Genomic DNA, 19,108 nt, shown 5'->3' on the forward strand with positions numbered 1-19,108 from the left:
CTCAAAAGCATGACATTGTGCGCAGAGGGTGCGTTTACATGAGAGCGACCAAGTAAAAAGTGTTTTTTGAAAAGTTTCACATACAGACGACGGTGTTGTCGAAAAACCAATGAAAATGCTGCAATATGAATACCAGGCCAGTAGTTGGCGATAGCAGAATTCGAACTCGCACTAAGTACTTCTGCTAAGATTAACAAAATTCATCTTACCTGACTACTTTTTCCCTCTTTAGAATTAAACATTTGCAAGAAATGTGGCACTTGAATTGTTTAGCAATATCACAAAAGAACCACAAACAGCGATGCTGTAATCCACCATATTAAGGAAGTGTATAATCCACTACGTTATCTGTGTTTTGACTTACTCCAGGGTATATCCAATTTGTCTATTAATGCTACTCATATCGTATTTCATTCTGTTAATCCAGACGTGTTGATTCCAAATTTCAAGTAAACAATGGCGCCAAAGCTACATTGGTATTGTTTTAATTTAAAAATCATTCTCCTGTCAACAGTCCCTAAAACACCACAGACACTCCAGGGTACACTTTGGATGCCCACCACCCAAAGCTCTCGAAAAAGCGCATCCACAAACGAATGCCTGCCTGGCCCCCCCTGCTCACAAATTCCTGCAAGCGCAATGAAACCAACAGGGACTAAACAGGACTGAATAAAGCCTTGTGACCCTTCAATGGTTCCTCGAGTGGTTATTAGCCAGAGGCCACTGAGAAAGTGGAGGGGGGTGATGCGGGGAGGGTGGGGGGTGGGGGGGGGGTGGGGGGAAGGGGGGCGCTCTGGAGAGCATCCCACACAAGAGCCAACGACAAGCCCTGCACAGAAAAACTGCTAGAGAAGCACATTAAAGATAATTAGCAATGAGACCGCTGGCTGCCCCATAGCCTTGTATCCCCCCTGGTTATCTTTCCCCATTTGTGCTTTAAGAACTATTTCACCATTACAAAGATGATCATTTCATTAACTGTGCAGTGGAAAGAAACCAACAACAAGCACAGTGCACATTGTCATGTTTGTCCCATTTCACTGTTAGCATTCTTGGCTAACGCCTCGGAATGAAGTGTTAAATTATCTCAACCTGACTGATCTTCACATAAACAAAGCGTACATAGAAATACAGAAAATTATTGATGATGATGATAATAATAATGTGAGCATTTTAACCTTGCAGAACTGACCTCAGCGCATTTACCCTTAAGAACGTCTCTTTTAGCAATCAACACGAATTGACCTCTCCTTGTGGAATATTGACCTCAAAATGTAACCCTAAGCATTTTATGCTAACCTTTATCTGTCTGTCGAAGAACTACCTAAAATTATCACTTAGTACGCTAAGTTTCCCCACCTCTTGAAACGTCTATCTAAAAACATGGTAGACTCTAAGCTAACTATCGTCTCCCTTTAGAACCTGAACCTTACCCAAAAAATCTGTACTTGAGTATTCAAAACTAATTGACCAATCTACTTTAAAGCAATGTATTATGCTTGTAAATGTAACATTAGCATTTTGAACCAACTTGAACCACTTGTAGAGCCCGATTTACCATTAAAAATGTAGCTGTTAGCATTCAAAATTTGCCATCATCAGTATACATACCCAGATTTCTTTTCTAGGTTTCTTTTACAAAAAAATACTGTGTATCTTTTACCATGTTGAGATCATTTTAATCTGATTGTTGACCCAGATTAACCAAGAACGTAACGGTTAGCATCCCAAGAAAGCTTTCATCTGCTTCATCCAAATTCACGCAGAGTATAATTATTTGTTTTCAGTCAAGTTAGTCAACGCTAAGTTACCTCAACCTTTAGAACTCTACAACCAAATTTATTGACCGTCCTATGTTAGCAATTTGAGTTAACATGAAGAATCCAAATAATGTTAACCAGTTGCCTGTTATTTAGCACAAAGCTAACTTTCCTTCTAACCGTTAGAACCAAATGTACTTCAAATATTTTCTGTGAGCAATCTAAGTAGCTAACTTACCCATCTGTCTGCAGTATGTATAGAATTGTACACTCTGCAGTTAAAGGCTACTCTAACATTCTAACCTTGGCCATTAGCATTCTAAGCTAACAGGCCTCTCTCCGTATAATCATGGTTAGTCTGGCAGGCAGGCCATTAGCGGAGCCACGACACGGCACTATTATCCCAGCCCTTTAGCCATGTTCCACCCATCTTAAAAACAAGGTAGTGTAATCTAGAACACATTTCAGCGCAATTAAAAATTCTCCGGCACAATTACTTATTCCCCCCGGCGGGGCCCGCCTCAATCAGCACGCTCGTGTAATGGGTTTACGGCCTTGACGCGCCTAAACATGTCCTGCCTATCTGCCCGCTGCTCTTCTCAAGGCTGCGGTTATTAATTGTGGCTAAAGTCGATAAATACAATCACCGGTGCTCTTAATGCTAATTAGTCTTTGAGATAATATTTATGATTTCATAAGCGCATATTTCTCCAAAGGCTGCGGCGTTGTGGCCCCCTTTCCGTCGGTCATAGGCTGTCTTGGATATAATCTATCTTTGGGGAGACGCGAGGCCAGAACACAGGCAGTAAATACTAATAGTACTTAGTGGGAGCTTTGGGGGGCTTTATTGAGCCGGGCAGCAAAAGCAGACTATGTTAATTTTATAGCAAGCGTCTGTATGTCGACTAGGACCCACTTTCAAAATGGGGAAAAATGCTTCTCAAAAAGAAACATTATGAATCATCCATCCACTGTAGTATCTACAATAATAAACTGGCTTTTGTTTTTAATTCAGGTAATTCGGCTGCCAGTTTGAGTTTACAACATAAACACAATTAAGTTTAATGCTATCTTCAATATCTTTTAGTGTTTTAGTGAAGAGCGCCACATTATCAAAAATTAAGTAGTACTTTGTTTTTTGTTTTTTTAGTACAATCACAACTTTGCATTATTTGTCAATCTCATGGACAGTTTGAACACCCACTTATATAACTAAATATAGCCCTTTTAGTAATTATATTAATTTAGATAATTGTGATTTTATTTTTTATTTTAAAACATTTTTTTGAAGGTTATTTTTGTAGTAATAAAAATTGTGATATTTCTTTGTCCTGGATTGGCTGGCAACCAGTTCAGGGTGTACCCCGCCTACTGCCCGAAGCTAGCTGGGATAGGCTCCAGCACCCCCGCGACCCTTGTGAGGAATAAGCGGTTAAGAAAATTGATGGATGGATATTTCTTTGTCAAAAAAGTATATATATATATATATATATATATTTAAACGGTTTTTAAAAGTAACATTTTTACATTACAATTTCATTTCAACCAGGCACCGAAGTGATCGAAATATTAGTTCCTTGCCTGATAAGGTGCATATACTGGTTACAGAAGCTTTTTGAATGATGACTTGATGTATTGTGGATGCATTGACCAAAAAAAAAAAAAAAGAAAAGAAAACCTGTGGTGCAGAGCTCTCTCGTCTGCTTCCCTGAGCATTCCAACTACATGCTACATAATACAGCAGTGGTCCGACTATTGATCGGCGTCCCCACATCAAGGTGAGCATCCGTCCTCCTGAAAGAGTCCGACCGTCCATCGCTCGAGGCGATGCCCGGACGAGTGACACATGATGAAACCACATCAAGGGGGCTAAGAGTGGCCGTGGCCGCTTTCTAGTCGCTGCTTCAAAGCTGAGAGCAGCCCCTGGCAGCGCAAACCCCCCCTTTACCACCTCTTCGTCTTTTTCCTTTTTCGAGATTCTCTGGACTTGTTGGCCCGACTCACCTTCCCAAGGCCTTCAATGTCAAATGAGTCCAGTCAAAGCTCTTGGACACATCATTTTTCACTTTTTAAATTGTTTTAACACTTAACACATTCACTGCCAGCCCAGCAAAAATGCATTGCATCATTTGACATCTTTTTCCGTCAAAGGCAGTGAATGAGTTAAACTAGCATTTAATACTTTAATTGTTTTTTTTTCAGTGCCTTAAAGGAGAAGTATATGTTTATAAAATAAACACATGTTGTCCTAGAAAACTATCTAAGGACCTGACAATAGAATGTCCTAAAAAATTATCTTATTGCTGACAGGTGGAAATCACATAAATCCTACTGGCTAAAGAAATGGAAGATGAAAGAAGCCGGTATCCTGATCTCGAGGATGAGCCTGTCTTCTTTGCCGCAGCATATAAAATAAAAACTAGACAGCGTTCACAAATACATTCAATGAGAGGTGTGTTTCCCCCTCTTTTTCTAGATAAATAAGTGATAGTGCTTCGCCAAAAGGGACCTGGGATTTTTTTTTTCGCCCTGTGGGCACGGCAGTCTTTATTTCCCTCCCACCCGTCATATATTCCCAGCGCTTGTTGCCGAGTTATGATTGAGTCCCACATATTGGAGTTATATCTGGCAGCCCGGCGGTTTTATCTGTTTGGGCTGATAACTGAGCAAGCCTGCGTGAAGCCCAAAGACTTGAGGAAGAGTGAAAGGTAAAAAAAAACAAAGTAGATACAGAGACGCCCAACACGCTCATATATTCTCCATCTCCTCTGGTCTTTCCTCAATGATTTAGCACGTCTTCATCACGTCTGACCCCGGCTAACATGTGGCTCTTTATCTGGCGCTCCAGCTGAGAGCGCTGCTGCGGGCTTGACAGCAGCCTCCGCCCAGCTTGTGTCAGTCAAAAAAGGCTAAACAAGGCTGAGGAGCATTTATTTGTCGATCCCGAACGCTGACTGTGGAGGGATGCGGTTCGGAAATCTCCATTACGTATTATTTGGTTTGAAACTTTAGCTGTAGTGTGGCTACAGTCGTTTTAAAAAAGAAAGATATCTGAACATAGAATGCCAAAGCAAGAGGTGGCACTGGAAGCCATTTTGTATTGTGTTGACTTTGGGTGAGAGGTGGTGTAGCTACACACAGACAAACTCACATTCACAATGTGAATGTACAGTATTATTATTGTGAATCCCACTTGGGTTCTAGGCAGGAGGTGCCCCACTGCATTCTGTACAATAATTCGAGCTAATTGGACGATGCGACATTCTACACGTTTGTTTTAACCAATCACGGCCACGGGTGAAAATTCCGTGTTCGTTTTTATCAAAGGGGGGGAAAGCACGAACATCTTACCAGCTAGAAATGCACGAAGCACCTCTAGCTGTTCAACATTCAACAAGGAAACGGTGAGTAATTGTGCGAGAACAGAATTAATCGTAGCGTCCATTCGTCCATGTTGGGTTTGTTTGTTTGTTAGCCCCTGCGCTGGCTTCCTGGTTTCATCCCAGTTGCATATCCCGCCCCCAAACACAATGCCGCTCTTTGATTGGTCCGATATGTAAGAGCATCGCTGTCTCATTACCTGCAATGTTTCCTAGCTAGAAAAAATAAAATAAAAAATCTCCGTTAAATTAATATTAACACATTACTAGAAAAGGCCAAGATAATGACATTCAAACATTCTCATCCAATGGGAAAAAAAATCAGCCAAAAAATTGGTCGAGTTTTCTCTCTCCAAGTTACAGAAATGCAAAAAGAAAAGTAATACAGTCTAATTTTCTGCCCATAATTCATATCTTTACTGTTGTCAGTGTTAAGGGAGCAAAAAATAATAATAATTTTGTTTTTTACATTTTATAGTAAAAATCTGCACATGACTGACCCTTATTATATACCCCCCCCCCCCCCCAAAAAAAAAAAGAAAAAGAAAAAAAAGATTGAAAAATAGGATAAGGATTTTTGGTTTAAAATAATAATAATAATAATAATAATAATAATAATAATAATAATAATAATAATAATAATAATAATAATAAATACAAATAAATTACAATTAAATAAAAACTAAAAAAAATGAAACATTTTAAAAAAAGAAAAAAAAAAGATTAAAAAAGAAAAAGAAAAATATGTTTCTTTAATTTAAAAATATTTCGTAATTTATTGGCCAATTAATCAGTTATCGTAATTTCATTCTGCCTTTTTAGGAATTAGGAATTTAGGAATCTGCCTTTTTAAAACAAATCCATATCAGTCGGGCTCTACTCGTAAGTCAAGATACCACCATTTTAAAGCCTGATTACAGATTCACAAAATGAAACCAGAATTCCTTATTGCAATTGGTCCTAAAACGCGGAAGTAAATGTCACGGAGAAACCTTTGCATCTGCCTCGACTTCCTCACAAAGACGAGGGGAGTCCATTTGAAAAGCGAGTAGTGAGGCATTTGGATTGTGGGAGTATGGAGTCCGGGGGAACGCGGACGCTCCGGAGCAAAGCAGAGCTTGCTGGAGCCTGACTGCGTGCGAGGCCTCAATTATTCATGCGGCGGTGCACATGTCAAGAGCTCACCGACATGCACAACAGCGAGGCCGAGCGCGAATCAAGCAGCGCGTCCGAGAGGGCACATGGGCGATGCCCACAATGCACCTGGAGGAGGAACGCGGCCCCTCGCTCCTTCCCGGATAAACAGACAACAAGGCTGCCCGAGCGCCGCCTCGATAGCCTTTTTATTTGTTTGTGTCTTGGCGGGGATGTCGGCGCAGGTGGGTTTCATCTTTTCATGGCTCATCAACCCACAGTTTGCTTCACTTTATTCTTCTCAACTAGCCATCATGCCCGCAGTGTTTTTAAGTCGGCTGTCTGCTGGTCCCCGACACGTCTAGATTAGCTGTCTGCCTCCGGACTGCCAGAATTCAACCGCTGCTCCATTTTTTATAGTACTTTTTGTTGTTGTAAATAGATCAATGTGGTCTGCTTATTGATATTGTGGCACATGCGCATAAAAGTTAGCAAATTCGCCTCATAAATCTGACGTTTGGATTTCGAATCGAGTGACTTATATTTACGCTTCACTTATTTGGTAGAATTTCATGACGTTTTTGGAATAAGTGTTGCCAACTTGCCGACTTTTTCGCTAAATTTGCTGACTTTCCAAAGTGGCTTGCCGACTTTTTTTTTGTCAAAAACGACTCGCGACAAATCTTGTGCCGTTTTCTTGTAGACATAGCGTGTAAGTTATGAATTTATTTTCTGAAGTGATGGACAAAATTAAAAAAAATGCAACAGAAGAAAGTTCATTTGTAGTTCTAAAACATATTTAGCGTGTTTTTACTCAATTTTTGCCTCTCCTACGATGTTACTCCTACAGCTTCCATTACAAATACAGTACATGCAAATCGCCAATTATAATTCAGGACTGGACTTGCACAAATAATCAGCTTTGGCTTAAGCCTGCTGGCCCAGCCAGATTCCTGAACGCCCTTGGCTACTACGTAGCTCTACCACTGATTTTTATTGGTTCAGTTTGATCTCTCAGTTGAATGGGCTGCTTCTTCTAAATTGTGGTCTGGGCTCTCGGGGTAAAATGGAGGAAATAGCACCACAGCGGCCCCAAAAGACACCGGCCCACCGGGCATCTACCCTGAATGCCAGACGGCCAGTCCAGCCCTGACGTCATTTAGCAACTTTTAGGACAGCAAATAGCTACTTTCCTAACTGCAGAGTTGGCAACACTAAATTGAGTTTGAGAAACACTAATTTTAGCGACCTCAGAGAATCGAGTCTTTGCTGATTTTGATCACAAGGGAGGGAAAAGGCTCAAATTTGGCCCAATCATCAGTATTCCGGAGAGTCAAGACCGTTTTCGTCTCACAATCTCCTCCTTGTCCTGCTATGTCAAAAGCAATTGTGCTTTCAATGCTGAAAATTGAATGCTTTAGTATTTCAAAACAGTTGATAACTGCACATAATCTTGTCTCAGAGGGTGTGCCAATACAAATAGTCCAGTGTCTAATTCGCATTCACAAGTATGGCGTCACGCATGTACACACAAGCACATTCGCATACACACACACACCAAAACAGACTCCGTCTGGCGAGCGAGCACAGTCGGCCATGTCGGTTGCGCTGCATGGACAGCGAAAACAGGCTCAGCGGCGCGCTCGCCCTCCGATGGCACCGGTGACTGCTTTATCAGCATCCCATAATTTATGTTGTGCTAATTAGGTCCCCGGTGGCCGTCTCTCTCGGACTCGGGCTGGCCGATAGCGGTGGCGGGTCGCACGAAGACGAGCTAAGGCGGAGTCGGGTGGTCCCTGCCAAACTGAGACGCGGGCATGTCATAATTACTGTTAGTGAATAATTAACGCCCCTGTCCCGGTTTGCCTCCTAAGAATAGCGCATCCAAGCCGCCTTCATATGGACAGATGTCACGGAGCCACGGAGGAAGGATCGGCAGCTGCACAGCCCCAGTGCAACCGCGCTACCTGCTCATTAGCCCGGGTCTGGGTCGTCGGGTCACGCAGCCCTGCGGGCCCGGGCCGCTGTGTTATTAGCAAGCCAGGTCGCACACGGTGGTCCAAAGTATACACACGTGGTGTAAACAGAGGAATACAAAATAATGTCACGGTGTGTGCCATTCACTCACATGTTTGTTGTGTATAAACAAGGTGGTGAATCCATATTGACAGAATGAAGTCATCCGGGTGAGGATCATTACCTTTCTTTCTTTCAATTTCTACTGTCAACCTTGCACTTGTTCACTATTCAGAACAAAATATTTAGTCTGGACTTTAATTGCGATCATCACAATAATCATCATGAACAGCCCTCGTTGGTCAGGCTCTTCCATGCTAGGTGGATTTGGTATCGTTTTGTTGTCATTGAGGTCTGCTGTCTACCATTTACTTAATGCCTCTCTCACACGAAATTAAAAACCAGAAGTGGTCGAGCCTTTCAGTCCATTGCACCCAAATTGGGGGGTGCACTTATCTTTTTGAGCTTGGATAAATTTTAAAAGGCAGCTAAAATCCCTGTAAACTGAAAATAAATGTCTTATAAATGTGACATAATACCGGGGACAGAAGCCAATCGAAAGATAATAAATCTATTGAAATTGAAGCCAACGTCTCTTTCTCAAACACTATTGGGAGTGTCCACTGGATGCTGGAAAAAACATGCATCACTTAACTGTCAATCAAATAACACTGCTAAGACTTGAAAAATGGATGCTACTTCATCCGCTGACCCTCCTTTTGCGTATACATAACCGTATGCATAACCACCAAAGTGAGAATCCACTTCTGAGCTAAAAGACACTGACTTACCTGAGAATCAACAGTGTAAAGTTAGCAGTTAGCTAGCATTGATAAGCTGCTAGCGTAACCTAATGTTAGCCACTTATAGCTTTAAGATTGTTTTTTTTCATTAGCTAAAGCCCAAAATAACTAGCTCACTAACTGGCCAAGTGACATTATATATAATACATTAACTAGCTAGCTAGCTAGCTAGCTAACTAACTAACTAGCTAACTAACTAACTAACTAACTAACTAACTAACTAACCAACTAACTAACAATTTCACGGTTTTCACAACAACAACAACAAAAAATAGTAGCTAGCTAGCTAATTTCATAACTCATTCACTGACAAAGTAACGGCCTGGCAGGTTAATTAAGACGTTTGGCAATTTAACTAGTTGTTAACTAATTCACCTGCGAACAAGATAACTCTAGTTAAAGAATCAACAAGCTACTGAACTATTTGCCTAACCAATTCAATAATTAATTTAATAACGAACTATTAAGCTTGGTAATTAAGCAGTTCTGGTTAACTATTGTAAATACTAACAAGTAACGGAGCTAAATGAATTACTAAAATGAAATACAGTATATGAATATGAAAATACACTTTAAAGCGACATAAAAAGGATAATACAGTCAGTTTTAAATGTAAACAATACTGATTTGTTTCCAATTGTCAATAGACATACGAAATTGTATTTTGTCCCATCATTCATGCATTGATCTTTTTAAGTCAAGAGTTTATTCCTTGGATATTGATTGCACAATAACGTGTACAGTTATGTGTACAGTTTACTAGTTCATGGTGAACCTGCAGACAGTCCCAGCAGCACCTTTCATTGATGTCACTTTATTTGAGTGTTGTTACACTTACGCTGCATTTCATAAAATAAAACAGCTTCACACCCTGCTGGTATACATAATTCATGCAAAGCCAAGCAGCCGAGGAATAAATATGCCTTTTGAACACACATTACAGAGGCACGACTTGACAAGCTGCTTTTTCAGAAAATTATTATTTTATTTTTTCCCTTTACTTATATAGAACGTAATAAAACTCACCCCTCAAGACATTTAAATTGCTAATCACCACGTAGCTTTTAATATCATACAGACAATAAATAATTCACACCAATGTCCATTCGGCGTAATTCATTAACTCTGGGCCGAAACACTCTTTATTTCCAATTCTTGCGGCCTTGAAACACTTTAATCCGGCCTGCTAAATGAGATCAAATCATTATGACGACATGCAGGAGGGGGAGATCTTTTAAACCTGCTCAAGGACGGTCTTTTGAGGAAGAACAGTGGACCCTACATATTCATATGATCTGTATTAGTAATTTGCATATTTCCTCTTTTTTTTAAATTATTTTCTGAAAAAGTCATCTATTTACTCTTTTTGTGGTCAAGCCATTGTAAGAAAGCTATTGCTTCTTCGCTGCATGACGACATCTTTTAGTATCAGGTAGTATTTTGACATGAGTTGAGGGTTGACTTCAGTCATATGTGGTCCTTTGATTGCCAACTTGTGGCATCTACAGGCAATTACAAACAATTTTGAAGAGCAAGCAAGCTTTTATTTGTATAGCGCTTTTCACAGACAGAAAGTCACAAAGCGCTCTCTTGTTTTTTCAGATAGCTTAAAAACCGACAACAAAGTATTTGTACTTGGTTACATCCCACCACTGCCCTTAACCGGTAGATAACAGAAATGACCCCTGATCGGAAAACATCTTTCCTGCCATGTGGCTGAAAGGCAACACAGCATCGGCTTGATACCGACATCCGTGCTGACAGGCCTTGTTGTTTACCACGCGTGTGATAGAGCTGCCGGAGCCAAATGCAACCCAATGCAACACTGTTTACCATTTGTGGATGACTTATTTGTCCAAGTGTTGGGGCGTTTTGCATCACGCTTGCATCAGTCGGGGCTGAATAGAAGAGTGTCTTCTGTCCAGCAAGGAGCGAGATGCGAGCAGTACCACTAGTCCCTACTTGGGTCTGGATGCAAAGCAGGGTCATTGATGGAGGCTGAATTGCAATTTGGAAACACTCCAATGGGGCTTTGGTTACCTTTCTCCAAAGTGGAACGTAAAATTTTGCTTTTGTAAATGATGTAAATAAGTTCGGAAGTATGCAATGGACCTGGTGTACGTCGTCCATTATACCACTTATAGGGTATTTGATAGGGGTGTAAAAAAAAAAAAAAATCGATTCGGCGATATATCGCGATACTACATCGCGCAATTCTCGAATCGATTCAATAATCGGCAGAATCGATTTTTTTTTTCTTTTTTTAGGATTCACACCTTGAGCATGGAAGAATGTTATATGAACGGAACATTAAGCCTTAATATTTTATTTTAATGCTGTTCAAACATGAAACAGATTACAACCTCTATAAGACTGAAATTTCAGATAAATAAATAATACATTTTCATATAAATCTTACACTCTACAAGCTTACTGATTAGTATTTTCTAAATTTGAATGAAAAAAAATTGCAACAATCGACTTATAAATTCGTATCGGGATTAATCGGTATCGAATCGAATCGTGACCTGTGAATCGTGATACGAATCGAATCGTCAGGTACTAGGCAATTCACACCCCTAGTATTTGACTTTGAGGGATCCAGTGTATACCCGCGATGCAGTTTTTGAATTATGTACTGCATTGATGCAAACTGGTGCTTGTGATGGTGTTTGGTGGCCAGATCCACAGCAGAAGTACCGTAAAAAAGCATCGCTTGAGGAATAACAAGTCGGTCGTGTTGGCTAACATCGTGTCTCTCGCCACAAAAGTCAAGAATCAACACCAAGAATGTCAATATTTGCGCCCAGAGAGAATAAAATATACATTTATTCAGAGCCTGCGCGAGATCAAGCAGCAAAATTGATCTGCTCTTCCTTCAACCCGTACGCCCCACCGTCAGCTGTAAGCCAACTGACACCCCCACCGCGCATCGACTTTCCGTAACGGCCGTTGCCGTCACAGAACAGCTTCCTGTCACCCTGCGACCATTTCGGCTTGTCAATGATGTGTTTGCGTCTCCCAGAAGCCCCCTTCGCACTAAACCGTGCTGCAATCAAAACAATGGAAGTGCGCCAATGTGGTCTCCGGGATCCTCTTGCACGCGTTAGATTAAAGATTGTGACTCGTCGCGGCGGTTTTAATTAATTGGTCCGTGATTTCTCGAGGCTCATTGTTTAGATGAGACAGATTAAAGCAGTGTTTCCCAACTTTTATTGAGCCAAGGCACATAAACAGAGCACAAAGGGTAAAGAAATGTGTTTGGTCAATTATTTCTTTGTTGTGACAATGCTTCTTGGCAGTAGAGCTTATAACATTGGAATTTGTTTATTTCTCTTTTAAATGCTGCCACATTTTAAAGAGGAAGTCAACCATTTCTTGACAATAATATGTTATACGTGACCTCACTCGTCTAAACATGACATTCTGATTATTATTACATTTGTGGAGTTATGAAGCAAAATCCAGCTGTTTTTTAACCATCTCAGGGGACGGCCATTTTGCCACTTGCTGTCAATTGAAGCTAAAGATAACTTTTAACACAGTTGCTTAGGATTCAGGCAAAGACCAATCACAGCTCACCTGTTTTATGAAGCTGAGTTGTGATTGGTTGACCTGAGACCTGAACAACTGTGATGTCATTTTCATTTGACAGCAAGTGCCAAAATGGCCGCCTTCTGATATATATATATACATATATATATATATATATATATATATATATATATATATATATACATATATATATATATATATATATATATATATATATATATATATATATATATATATATATATATATATATATATATACATTATTATTATTTTTTTTTTTATGCTGTATTTCGCTTGCTTAACTCATATTCCACTAATGCAATATTAACTAACCAAAATACCGTATTTAGACTAGTGGGGCTGCATAGAAAATATTATTGTCAAGATTTTATTTTATTTTTATTTTTTTTAATTTTTTTTAATTTTTTTTTGGGGGGGGGGGGGGGGGTATTTGAGTAATGAGCCAATTGAAGCGTTACATCGGGATGTAACGTAATCTTCTATTACCTCATGCATACGTATGAAATAATTTAGCTAAATATTGACATGAATCTATGATCTCTATTCAAGAGAAGTTACTGTGTTGATGGCCAGCTTGTGAAACCCCCTCCCCCCGAGACCCACAAAAACCAGCCTGTAGGTCAGCCAGTCGCTGTCCCAACGAGGCCGCCCTGTCGAGGGTCACCCACTGCCCACTCCCCACCATCGTTATTTATCTCCCTGGAACACTTCATCCCTCTTCCTGTCAAAGCCCCTCCCTCCCCCATCCCCACACTGGTCTCCGCTGAGGTTGGCACTCATCCTCGTGTGTGTTCGCCAATACCAGCTACCCCGAGCCAAGGCCTGTGGAGTCCACCCCCCTCCATATCCAGGTCAGATGACATCCAGCTTCGGGGCACCTCTCTAACAACGGGGGCCGCCGCTTTTTGTGTGAGCAGTCAATCCGAGAGGTAATTACTTCCCCAAGTTGGACTCTGGAACTGGACTTCTTGGCCCCCTCAAGTCTCCGCGGACTGGTCCGGACTCGGCACCCCCTTTTCATTAGGAGCGCTCCCGGAAAAGAGACCACAAGTGATGACTAGTGATAAATTGGTTCGCCTCGCAGACTTAGGAGGTGGGGGCGGAGAATGACACTCAGAGGACACAGAGGGGATGCGGAAGTCACAAATACAGCGATTGTAGATAAAAATATCTTCGGTTTATTGCTCCACTTTCCTGAACTGGGGGCCAAACCAGAGAATGGCCATGCATTTGCACTCAACTTAAACGATGGGCGTATTAGGGCCACGTACAAACTCACAGAATTACAAGAAAAAGAAAAAAAAAAGAAAAAACTCAGATTTGTGACATTATAAAGAGGCAAATTTGCATGAAAATACACCTAATACATTTACGTGAAAAAAAAACTCAGAACTTGCAAGATGCAGTGTAGCTATATAGACTGGACGAGGTGCTGGCTTTTGTCCACCAGGAGCTATATAACATGACGATTTGTTGATGGTTGATGGAACAATCGATCAAATAAAAAGGCAGGATCGAAGACAGATTTCTAAACTTTACACGTTACACTGGGCAAGCTACAGCGACAACACTTCCTTACCCCTGTCAGCTAACATTAACCAATCAGAAGCTAGCAGACTTTTAGGTAAATACAAGTGAATGACTGAGAACAACAGATTCAATACATCAATTTAGCGACTTGTATCCAATGCTTCAAAGTGTGAATGCTTGCGATCTGGTTTATCTCTGCTTTAGCAATTACTAGCTCCTTATTTGAAAACCCGACCGAATTGTATGAGAACAAACATCCGAGTATGCTACATGTATTTCTCACAGAGAAAAAAAATCACAAATTTATGAAAAAAAAATTCACAAATTTGTGATAAAGTGACAAGTTCGCATGAATTTTTTTTTTTACGGATTTGTGGGGAAAAAACAAAACAAACAAAAAAAAAAAACTCAGAAACTTGTGAGAAATACATGTAGCATACTAAGTTTCTGAGTTTTGTTTTGTTTTTCACAAATCTGTAAAAAAAAAATTCATGCGAATTTGTCACGTCATCACAAATTTGTGAATTTTTTTTTTCATAATTTTTTTTCTCTGTGAGAAATACACATAGCATACTCTGATGTTTGTTCCCATACTTTTCGGTCGTGTTTTCAAATAAGGAGCTAGTAATTGCTTAATTTTTATTTTTTATTTTATTATTATTATTATTATTATTATTATTATTATTATTATTATTATCCATCCATCCATCCATTTTCTTGACCGCTTATTCCTCACAAGGGTCGCGGGAGGTGCTGGCGCCTATCTCAGCTGGCTCTGGGCAGTAGGCGGGGGACACCCTGGACTGGTTGCCAGCCAATCGCAGTTATTATTATTATTATTATTATTATTATTATTATTATTATTATTATTATTATTATTAATTCAATCTCTGGTGTAATAACCTTATTTATTGATTGATTGAATTCTTATTTTTCATTTTATTGTTGTTATTATTATTATTATTATTATTATTATTATTATTATTATTATTATTATTAATTCAGTCTCTGGTGTAATAACCTTATTTATTGATTGATTGAATTCTTATTTTTCATTTTATTGTTATTATTATTTTTATTATTATTATTATTATTATTAATTCAATCTCTGGTGTAATAACCTTATTTAATGATTGATTGAATTCTTTTTTTATTTTATTATCTGTTCTCATTGCTGCTGGACAGGTAAATTTCCCAGAGGGAGCCATCCCAAAGGGATCAATAAAGTCAAATCTAAGTCTAAGTCTAAGTCTAATACGCCGTCATAGATCTAGACCAGTTGAAATCAATACGTATACAATAGAGGGGGAAAAAAAGTGCTTCTGATTGCGTTTAGCACAACAGAACAAATAGAATACCTTTCTGGGCCAGCCCGCCCACCACTGGGCCACACATGAAGGACAGAGCCCAAAGTAGAGAGCATTAACATCAATGTAAGGTAATGACAGGAAAATGGCCGCTCTGAAGCATTCCCCGCACCTTGCACTGCCAGACTAAAGTGACACTCTAAGGAAAGAAAGCAGCGCAATTAGAGAGTTTCACGTAGCAGCGCTTTGATTTATAATTCAGTGCAAGCAAGCAGGCGAGCAAGCAGCACCCCCCCTGCTAACCCAAGGCTAAGGGGATGACTCGGAATGAGACCCGCGACTGGGAGAGTGCGCAGCAGCGGGAGGGGAGGCGGAGGATGGGGGCTCGAAGCCGACTAATTTGCGCTCCGTTTGAGGTGGATTTAAAAAGGGAAGGAGAGACGTGAGGTCCATACCTGTACCTGCGAGGCGTGAGATCACAGAATGTGGCGTACGGAGACAAGCTGAAGAAGGTGAAGCATATGAACTGAATAAATGAAAGATGGGATCAGTCACTTCAGAAGGAAAAGTTAGTTAAGTTTTTTGTTTGTTTTTTTTTGCTCCATGGCTCCTCCTACAGGTGTGAAGGTTACAGCACAGTCAAATGGGGACCAAATTGCTGGTGTTAGGGGACCAATGTTGTAAACAAATTGTCTGCATAGTCACTTTTGTTTCAGTTTAAACTTTATAGTTCCACTTGACATCAACTGGAATACACCATCTTAGTATGAATCCAAAAAATACGAGTGCCACCCAATTAGTAAATTATCTTTTCACGAATGGAAATACAGTATTACCGTATTTTTCGGATTATACGTCGCTCCGGATTATAAATCGAACCAGCCAAAAAATGCATAATTAAGAAGGAAAAAACATATATAAGTCGCACTGGAGTATAAGTCGCATTTTGGGGGGAAATTTATTTGATAAAATCCAACACCAAAAACATACATGTCATCTTGAAAGGCAATTTAAAATAAAAATAAAAGAGAGAACAACAGGTTGAATAAGTGTACGGTATACGAATGTTACATGACCGACATGCCTGGTAATGTCAGTAACGACGTAACTTATTAAGAGTTTGTAGCGAGCAGTGACGGGAGTCGGAGGCGGAGTGTTGAAGCACGGAGCCAAAGGCTGGCGTTTTATTGACATCAGCTTCTAAGGTCTTAACAGCAACTCCCCACTCAGCTAGAAGCTAACAGGCTAACTACCCTTTTCCACGTAACAAAACCTTCCCACCCGGAACTCTTCGTCCCAACGTTCCGTGGGTGAATTATGTTCCCATCACTACAAGTTATTCATATAACTCTAGCATAAAGAACATGCTAACAAGTTTACCAAACTATCAGTTTCACTCCAAATCACTAAATCCAATGAAATCTTCATCCTCGGTGTCACTTTTAAACAACTCCCCCAACTCGGGAGGTAGACGATGCTCTTCTACCGGCAGTGCTGAACTTATCAACACAGGCCTAGAGCGCCCTCTTGCGGTTTAGTGTGAAAATAACATGTGAAATGATATAATAATGTGTTAATTTCACACATAAGTCGCACCAGAGTATAAGTCGCACCCCCGGCCAAACTATGAAAAAAACTGCGATTTATAATCCGAAAAATACGGTAATGTGTGCATTTTCCACGGGAATTGCGCCTCCCAGCCCCAAGTGCATTCACTGCAGTTGAAAAGGGATGCTCTCTTCTCAACAGTGGCCTGATATTCCTGCGTTCGGCTCCGAAACGTGCCCGATTCCGCCGGGCTCCCCACGGGTCCCGTGATCCCCTCCGATCATCCCGTATTCCGACGGCCCTTATAAAAGCTAATGTGCTGATTTTACGTTTTCAACCTGCCGTGATCCCTCCCCGCAATCCCTCCCCTGCTCCCTCCGGTTCTGCTTTCAGCGAGGATCGGCGGCGGCTTTGATCACAGTCCCCCGTTAAAGGTTTAAAAACGTCTCAATTCCTGACGATTGTTGGGGCCTCGGTGGTTTACTTAAAGCGTTTCCCTGCGCCCCCCTCGTCCAAATTTACCACTCCTAAATGAGGCACCTTCTCTCCCAGCTTCCCATCCCGCCGCCGCTTTCAAGTTCCCCCGTTTGGGTGCCATGGCCGTAAGCCCTAGATTTTGTCTCCCCCATCTTTTTGCCAAATACAAAAAAAGACCCAGTAAGCCGGGTCTTCATCGACGTAATCCCCAGATCTCCCACTCTCTCGGAAATCGATGCCGAGGTTGAGAGGGGGTGAAACTTCCCTCTTAACTCATCGAGCTGGGAAGTGATAAAGTCCTGGGATCACTTTTTTTTTTTTTTTTTTTTGCAATCGCAGTGGCGCCATGATGAAACTAATGGTGCAATTTCCTGCTCTCTCGCCGCTTCACAGGTTGTCCTTTACAGCGGGTGTCGGTGTGGATTGTGTTTGGACCATATAAGGCAAATATTCTCTTAATTTTGAGCTCATGGGAAAAGCTGATCATCGTCATAAAGTAGTGTCTGAACTGTATGAGAAAGGGAAGGATTGGGACACTTGGTCTAGTCACAAATAACTGAATGGGCCTGCTGGCTAATGTCAGTTCTAGTTCATTCCAAGATGAACTCATCAAGACTCATCCAAGCATGCATTGGTGAACTTTGCTTCGAGTTCTGGGAACAGAAAATGAGCTTTCCTAAAACTGTTTTTCAACTTCTGTCTTGTCTGCTTTAGGGTCCAAATTCCGTTCCTCACATGACATAGATGTAAAGTCAACCGTGGTTGAAATTTTAATTGATTTATTGATATCTTAGGCACTAAGGCAGAGAAACAGGGACAAATCATCATGGAGAAACGTGAACCAGGGAGCATTAAAAATGACACAACAGATTAGGAAAAGCAAAATATTCCTCATCTGCCATCTTAGTCTAAAGCCTAAAACCACAAACTTTGAGCATTCCAATATTCTGACTATTTCACCCAATTTGGATTACTTTTGCCCAGCAATTTAAGAGCCGTGTCCTTCCTTTAGTTTTTCTTCTGGTCTCTTGAGGTCTCCCTAATCTGTTGGAATTTAGATGTTTCTGGGGTTGGTCAAATATTCTGGTTTTGTAACTCTGTGGGTGGTAGCTGGTGTCTGGTTGGTGCTGGATTTAATTTTGTTTCATCTTTCTTTCCTTTGATCCTTCCTCTGGTCTCCGGACAACTTCACGACTCTGGCGGGAAGTATCCGGTCTGGGATTTATAACGCACGTAAAACAAAAAGAGAGAGATGCCGGATGAATAACAGTGAGCTCTCAAGGGGGGAAAAAAACACAATAGGGCACCTCATGTCAAAGAGTCTCTGAAAAAGAACTTCCTTGTTGGATATCACCTCAAAGGTAGCAATTGTGTTGCATGACAGTGGTCAAGTTGAGGGTCAGTGCTAGGACATCGGCACTTCTGCCAGCCATTCTTGGCTGATGTCAGCCTGATGGAGGCAACGGAGCAGTGGGGTGGTATGTTCCGCTACAACCCTCTGGCCCTACGCTCCAGCGCTGTAATTAATATGTTGTCGTATCAAAGTTGAAGCGTTTGCCTCAGAAATGTCCCGCGCC

This window comes from Festucalex cinctus, chromosome 6, assembly GCF_051991245.1.
Source record: "Festucalex cinctus isolate MCC-2025b chromosome 6, RoL_Fcin_1.0, whole genome shotgun sequence".
Lineage (NCBI taxonomy): Eukaryota > Metazoa > Chordata > Actinopteri > Syngnathiformes > Syngnathidae > Festucalex > Festucalex cinctus.